The sequence below is a fragment of the Chaetura pelagica genome, unplaced genomic scaffold (genome assembly GCF_000747805.2).
Source record: "Chaetura pelagica isolate M959 unplaced genomic scaffold, ChaPel_1.0 scaffold344, whole genome shotgun sequence".
Lineage (NCBI taxonomy): Eukaryota > Metazoa > Chordata > Aves > Apodiformes > Apodidae > Chaetura > Chaetura pelagica.
This window is the reverse complement of record NW_009953098.1, coordinates 10,468,103-10,475,687: the sequence shown is the minus strand read 5'-3', so window position 1 is coordinate 10,475,687 and position 7,585 is coordinate 10,468,103.

The window sequence follows — 7,585 nt, the reverse complement described above, 5'->3', positions numbered from 1 at the left end:
TTCAGCAGCAAGAGCACATGGTGCTGCTGGATTAATCACTGCCACTCACTGGTGGGGTTCACATGCACATCAGCCCAGCAGGAACAGTACTGAGCTTTGTCATCTCAGAAGTACTTTTCAAATATATATATAACAAACCTAACATCAAAGATCCTGAAAGAGAAACTTCTTTCAGATGATATCCCAGGCTCAGTCTCTGCAGAACACAAAACAGAAGGGATGAATGATACTGGAAACAACAAAGAGAAGTAAATTGTCCCCTCTGGATGAACTCAAGCTTAAAATCTCAGAAAGGAACTTGTCTTGCCTTTGTCTCTGCTGAAAATCCACCTCCTGCCTGGACAATACGGGGCTGTTTGGGAGGCAAGAGGCAGCCAGAGAGCTGGGCTGGAGCCTGGTCAGGCTCTATTTTCAATCCCCCCCCAGATCACCAGGGGAACAATAGAACCTGAGCATTTGCTTTGATCAGCCTATTCAGATCCCCATCATATTAATGTAATATGCTAATTAATAGCAATAGGTCACACATCTGAGGTGCCTTTTATTCAACAATCAAGACAACTCTACCAAAGCTCTTCTGCAGCCCCATAGCAGTAGGGTATGTGAGGGTCTTATCTTTCCTGCTAGGTAACTAAAGAGAGGAAGAGGGAATCTGGGCTGTGAATGCAAGGCTGAAATGGACTTTGCAGTGCAGCTCTCGGGTGGCTCATACACAGAAACACCCAGCAGACCTGGCAATCTGCTGGAGCCAGTCAGAGTAGCTCAGCCTTCAAACCCCCACTGCAAGCCACTTGTGCCACAGCCCCTTAAGGTGCAAAAAGGGGTGTAGCATCATCAGGGACTATGTCCCCAGGCCAGCAGAACAGGCAACAGCCCTCTTCAAAGGGCAGCAGTAAGCCAAGGCTGGGAAACATAGAGCAACACCCAAACACTGTGTGTCACTTAAGGAGAGGCATCCCCAGCCATTATATAAATTGCTGATCCTCCATTTAACAAGTTAGCATTAATATTTATTGTGTCATGTTCACAATTGTAAAGATCTTTATTTAAAATGTTTTGTGCCTCACACCCTGTCAGCCCGGAAAGCACTCTAAGACAGAAAGCAGGCTTGCAGGCTCTAATGCAAAGTGATGGCTCCAACTTCAGAAGGGAAGCCTATTTCCAGCAGGAACATCTGCTCTCGGTGTGGAAAGCGGGTACCTAGGCGAGAAGGCTGGGAGCAGATGGAATGGGAAAGTTTCTCTTTCTCTCATCACAAGTGAGGTTCACCACCTCACCAGATTGGTGCTGGGTGGTGCTACTGTCCCAGGCTGCAGCCACAAGCTCTCTGCTCCTGCTCCAAAGCCAGTAGGGAGGGGAAAACTGTCAGGTGCAGCAAGAGCAAACCCAATTTAAATCTGATGCCAGAAACCACCAGTGAGGCAGTCCTCCATCTCACACCTGCCTGGCTCTGGTGAGGGGAGGGCTGTGGGGTCTGCACCACCAGCAGCAGGGGCAGGGAGAACCTGCACACCAGGAGGAGAGATGGAGCTGAACCAGACAAAGGGAAGGTGAGGGGACTGTGAAGCAAAACAAAGATTAAGGTGGAAAAGTGAGAAGAACTTTATACTAGGATCTGTTAAACCTCCCTCTTTCAAAGCCTTATGCAGGTGCTTAACTTTGCAGGCTGTGAGTAATCCAATTAAAGTTGTTAAATCCCACAGAGACTTAAATTCAGGGGAATTAATGATAGTGCGCAAAGTTGAGCACACGCTTACTGGGTGAAATAGTGTGAAAAAGGCTCCTTAGGAGAGGCAGCTTTGTGACTTGGAACTTTTAGAAGTGGAAAAAACCACCATTAAATATATCAAGAAATAATCTTGCACTGGGTTGGAAGAAATGTTTGATGTGACCTAAAAGTCTCTTCCATCTCCGACTTCTATTAGTCTGTGACAAGACTTAAAAGGTCATCTAGTCCACCCCTTTGCTAATGCAGGATTATTCCCCACAGCACAGTGGCTGTTACTTTGTCCAGTCCAGTTTTAAATGAAAAGCCTTGCAAAATTTCCTCTTCCCCAAGACCATTTTCCTCCCAATTCTAATGTGTTTCTTTTTGTCAATAGTTCTGTCAGTATAATGAAATCCTCACTGTGCTAAATTGCTAAAAAAGATCTAAAAGTCGAATCTTCTTCTAATATGACATGAAAGTGCTAGTATAAAAATAGGATTGTATTAGTGATTCTCCACTGTATTGTATTAACATCCTATTTCACTTAAGAGAGGCAGGACTGACTTATCTGTGGATCCTTCCAGCCACTTCTCTTACAAAGCTGTGTATTTGGGGTTCAGAGCTGCATGACTTCCCATTAAAGCAATACAATAAAATCCTATGCAGCATGCAAAATGCTGAGGCAGGAGTTTAGGGCATGTGCCAAGCTTGGAGCCTGAACCTGGCCTTCCTTGCACCCAAACAACTCTACAGGCTCTGCAAAGCTGCTGAGTATGTGGGAAAAGGTGTGGGAAGGCACCTGGGTGGGACTTGAGGCCTGAGGCATAGAAAAAAATGACAGGCAAGAGCCTAAGAAAAAGCAAGGCTTAGGATGTCCATCATGAAAGCACAATGCAGAGGTGAGATGGGAGTCCTGTTTCCCCCTTTCACAGCTAAAGGCTCTGGGGCAGCCCAGGTGAGAAGAAAGAACTGGTGGCAGAGACTGTGCAACCTCAATACAACTAAAATGGGCATCTGTGTTCAATGTTGAGGGCGTGCCAAGAAATTCAGCAGCTAGGAGGAGGATGGATGCTTACAGCACACTTCAAGGAACAAAGCTTCTGGCATCTTTCAGAGGCCAGTCAGGAACAGGGAGAAGCAGTGGAGGGTTCAGGACCAGCCCAGTGCCTCGATCAGGAGCTGGGACAGGTAGTGTCTGAACCAGCAGCAGCAATGCTCTGAGCACTCTCCTCAGCACAGCCCTGAACTCTGCTCTTCAGCAGCTTGTGCAAAACCTTTGCCTTCTGCTTGATGGCAGGCACAGGTGCTTTCCAACTGCTCTGGGGCTTCAAACACACATTTAAACTAGCAACTTCACACAACCTACCATGATTCTACAGAATTTAATGCATTTTTGTGTTTTACTGTAATAAAACCTAACATTAAGGTAGCCCCAGTTCTTTCTTAAAGACCAACTCTGGATTCTTTAGAGGCCTCTGAGCTTCAGCAAAGCTCTCCCTAACATCCCATTTACCAGGAATTTGGAAAAAACAGTTTCATCTTGTTTCAGTCCCAATCAAGACACCATTCCCAGCATGTTCTGCAGCCATGCCCTCCCCTGGGATTTACAGGGGCTTATTTTTCCAACACATGCTCCCTCATTGCTATTCCTTTTCTTTCTTTTTTTTTTCCTTTACTGCATAGCAGAAAGCTATTGAGTAGAAAGCCAGTGGGAAGCCACAGCTATTGTATCTCTGGTTTAGTTCCTTATCTGCTGAGGGGTCCTTTTGTGATTGTGTTGAGGAAGGACACGCAGACAGCATCTTTTATCACCAGCACAGCATCTCTGGAATGAAAGGAGAGGCAGCGGGGATGCAGATGTGACGTTAAAGTATAAAAACCCACCATATGGTAAAGACTGTTTCAGCTACAGTCTGGTCAAGATGTTGACACTTTGGTTATGAAAAGCAATATGTATCTCTCTCTTGGTGGTTTCTGTTCAAATTAAATGTTTTGAATCAGGCAGAGAACTAATAACAAGCCAGGTTTTCCCTCGACAGAAGAGTAGTAACAAATATGGAGTAATGTGAAAGCTGACTTGAAAATTACTATTCCCAAAGATGCTATAACTGTAGAGATAAGATTTGCTTAGAGGAATCGAATGAGATAAATGCAAAAGGTGTTGCTGGTGGGAAGAGAGTCCAACAGGAATGGGCAAAAGCAAAAAAGTAGCACTTAAAAAACACAGCCTAACCTGTCAACATTTCTGTTAACACCAAATACCTCCAGGACACCCCTTACTGCTTCAGCCTTCTGCAAAACCCCCACCTGCCTGCAGCTAAGTGTAAGCAAAGAAACAGAGAAAAAGGGTATCTGAGTGCAAATCATTGTGCTCTCAAGCCAAAACAGTAAGGCATGGCTTTTTTCATGCCTTTGAAAGGGATGACATGCATCCATGTGTGTAGGGAGGCAGGGCACACTGCCAGGGAGCAGCTTGGTGGGCAGCAGGCAGGGTCAGGCACAGACCCCACGGCACGGTTGGGCTGGGGGGAACACGGAGCCAAAATTGCAGCAGCACCCAGAGAAATCGAGGCACAAAACCAACACAAAACCAGCCAAGGTTGTTCCTTCAACCATCAGCATTCTGGAGGCGCAGTGATTGTGATCTGGCTCAGGCTAAAATAAACTTTGCACATCAAATATTTAATACCCCAAAGTCTCTTCCTGAGGCTACACCCCACGGCTACATGCCCTGAGCAGGCTCTTGTCCCAGCGCGCCGAGCTGCGCACCCGGCATCTCCGGGTGCTTAATGTGAGTTAACAGCAGTGGCAATGACTTATTTAAGAGCAGATCAAGAAATATCCCAGCTCTCTTTGGAGACTTCAAAAGCAGCTGAATGCTACCGGTATCATCCAATAAAGACACGGCACCGCAGAACCTTCTGCCTCATCTGCGTCGGGGGACCCTCATACCACCAGCAGCAGGAAGGGGAGAAGTGGCCACTGTAGGGACCTCTCGGCAGAGGAGGGACCCTGCTGCCACTCACCTCCAGCACTGTGGCCACTGAAGCCGCTGTGGGTGGAGGGGAGCCAGCAGGACCCTTTCCTGGAATTGGGACTGCATCCTGCCCACCCACCAGCAGGCACTCGGACTACCCAGCCAGCCCCCATTGCCCGCTGAGGAGGTGGGATAAGGTTGCTATGGCAACAGGAAGAAAAAAAAAATAAAATTAGGTTTTTCTTCCCAGGAGAACAAGGTGCTGCAGCTGTGGGTGTCAGTGCTGGGCTCCTTCGGTGTGCCATGGTCCAGGGAAGGGGCACCAGGGGATGCAGAGCCACAGTGGGGTTGGGAGGCCAGGACAAATGATGGAAGAGGAACAGGGCAGACAGGCAGAACTCACTCCTCACTAAGCACATCTCCTGCCTCATCAGCCAGGCCAGCCATTTCCATACTACACCTTCATGCCTACAAGCACCTTCCTGACAGAGGTGGCAAACAAGCCAGGCAACGGCTGGGAAGGAGACAGGCAGGTGGGTTGGAGGCTTTCCACCAAAATTTAGAGCAGGAGACTGTGGGGAACTTCAGCCCTTGCCTCCGTCACAAGTACAGACATGTACAGATGTAGCAGAACAGCAGAAGCCATGTGCTTTAATGGAGACCTTGGGAATGGCTTTCTGACTGAGGATGAGAATGTCTTCCATCAACAGGTGGTATTTCCCACTGGGAATGGGAGAACCAAAGCCCTACGGCCAAAACCTCCACCCCTGGCAGAGGCTGATAGGAGATTTGATATTGATTCACTAGGGCCAGGATTTCATCCTGTGATTTAAACCTAACTCCTCCAAAGAGAATAAGATCAATTTTAGAGAGAATCAAATAGATAAAGAACAGCCTTTGAGCCAGTGTGCAGCAGAGGCAGAAAGAGGAGTTAAAAAAAAAAAAAAAAAAAAAAAAAAGGGGTTTCCCTTTTAAGAAAATTTAAAAAAAAAAAAAAAAAAAAAAAGAGAGAAAAGAAAGAAACCTGGAGAATGCTGTTTGCTCATTTTTCCTTTTCCAGACAAAACAACCCTGCCTGTCTGCTCTCCTCACCAGCACCAAGGGAGCAGAGCAGCCAAAGGCTTCTCATAGCAGGGTCAGAATGGAGCTGGTGTGGTCCCCATCCCTGGAACCCTCAGCCTGGCTCCCCAAACCTGTGGCTGGCCCTGCTGAGGTGATTTCTTCCCTTCAGCAGGTACCTCAGCACCACAGTGGCTGAACAAATCCAGCATGCTGGGGGCTCAGGTCTCAGAAACCTGCCACAAGCCCAGGGAGATGGTGAAATCTGGTGGTGAATCAGCATCCATCTGCAGCAGCAGGACAGCCAACTGCTAAAGGGGCTGGGGAGTGAGGGCAAAGTAGGAAAGGCAGATATTTGGGGCTGGAAAGGGAAAAATAGCTCTGTCACAGCAGGGAAAGGGGCCACACTGCAGCCCCCAGCCCTTCTGTCTGGGAAGTGGGAAACCCTTGTGCTGAGCTTCTCTCTTGGAGGTTTTATTATTTTAATTCCTTTTTTTTTTTGCCCTTGGAAGACAATCCTTTGCTCTCAGGCAGCACCTACACCACCTCCCCACCTCAAAGCACCAGGTCAACTCTGAGTTTCTTCTGTCCTAAAGCTCTGCAAGAAATCAGCCTCTTGTTCATCTTTGAGACTCTGCTGCAATCCCATCCCCTCCACCTTGGCTCATGCTGGGCAGGAGCACCTGCAGGCAGCACAGGACCCATGGCAGAGGCTTCTGTGGGCAGCCAACCCCTGCCCATTATTTATCTCCAATCCAGAAACAATTTTTCTCGGCAAAAGCTTTGAAGCTTGAGAAGTGATGGGGTTAATATTGCTTGCCATGTGTCTCAATTTTTTAGCTGTATTAATGGAAAGTGCCACAGCAGGGTTTTCAACAGCAGTCTCACAGTGGTATTTTTGGGGGGATTTTTTTAAACACTGGGTTGTGATGACTGACCACACCACAGCAGCTACCAACCCCATCCCCACAGAAGCTGCCCAGGCACCCCCCAACAGCATGTCTACCCTAAAGTCCAGAGTTTGGCCCCAAAGAATCATCCTTCCTGCTGCAGCCTGTTCCCATCACCCACAGCCAGGAGCAGAGGAGGGAGCTGTGCAGGGCTGCAGCAGCAGAGGTGAGCTCTGTAATTGCACACCTGCCTGTGTTTGTTCTCTGATGGCTCTTTGGGGATGCTCCGTTACATCACGTTCAAAAAAGGACAACAACACAAAACAAAAAACAGATGCAAGTTAAACAAGTGGAAGGCCCGCTGGGGCTGCCAGCGAGGTTGGACTCCAGTTTGTGCCCAAGGCAGGCAGCTGGTCCCACACCTTCCTCCACCAGCACCTCCACACGGGAGCAGAGCCCCATCCAGGACCAACAGAAATGCAGGACAGGGACCCTCACTCCTCCTTGCCCACTGGACTCCATGTTTACAGAGCCCTGCTTCAAACAGAAATACATTATATATATATATATATTTCTGCTCTGTGCTTTCAGGTCTTTGATCCCTCCGATTTATTTGCTCTTGTCTTTGTGGGCTCACTAGTCAAAGTGCATGATAATTCATTGCTTGTTAATCCAATTTGGCGCTATTTAGATATTCCAGTTGAACATGAAACGCAATCTAAAACCATGTCCAGAAGAAACCGAAATGAGATCTGTTTCTCTGAACCAGCCCTGAGCCCTGCCCGGTGAAGGCCTGGCCACTACCCTGGCTCCTTTATTCTCCCTCCGGCTTCCCCAGCTGCTCCCGGTGGCCGAGCCCTCCCCGGGGGCACAGCAGGGTGGGGGGCTCGGGCACCCCCAGGAGAGGTGGGACAGATCCTGCGGGGCAGCAAGGACAGCCCCGATCCTGCC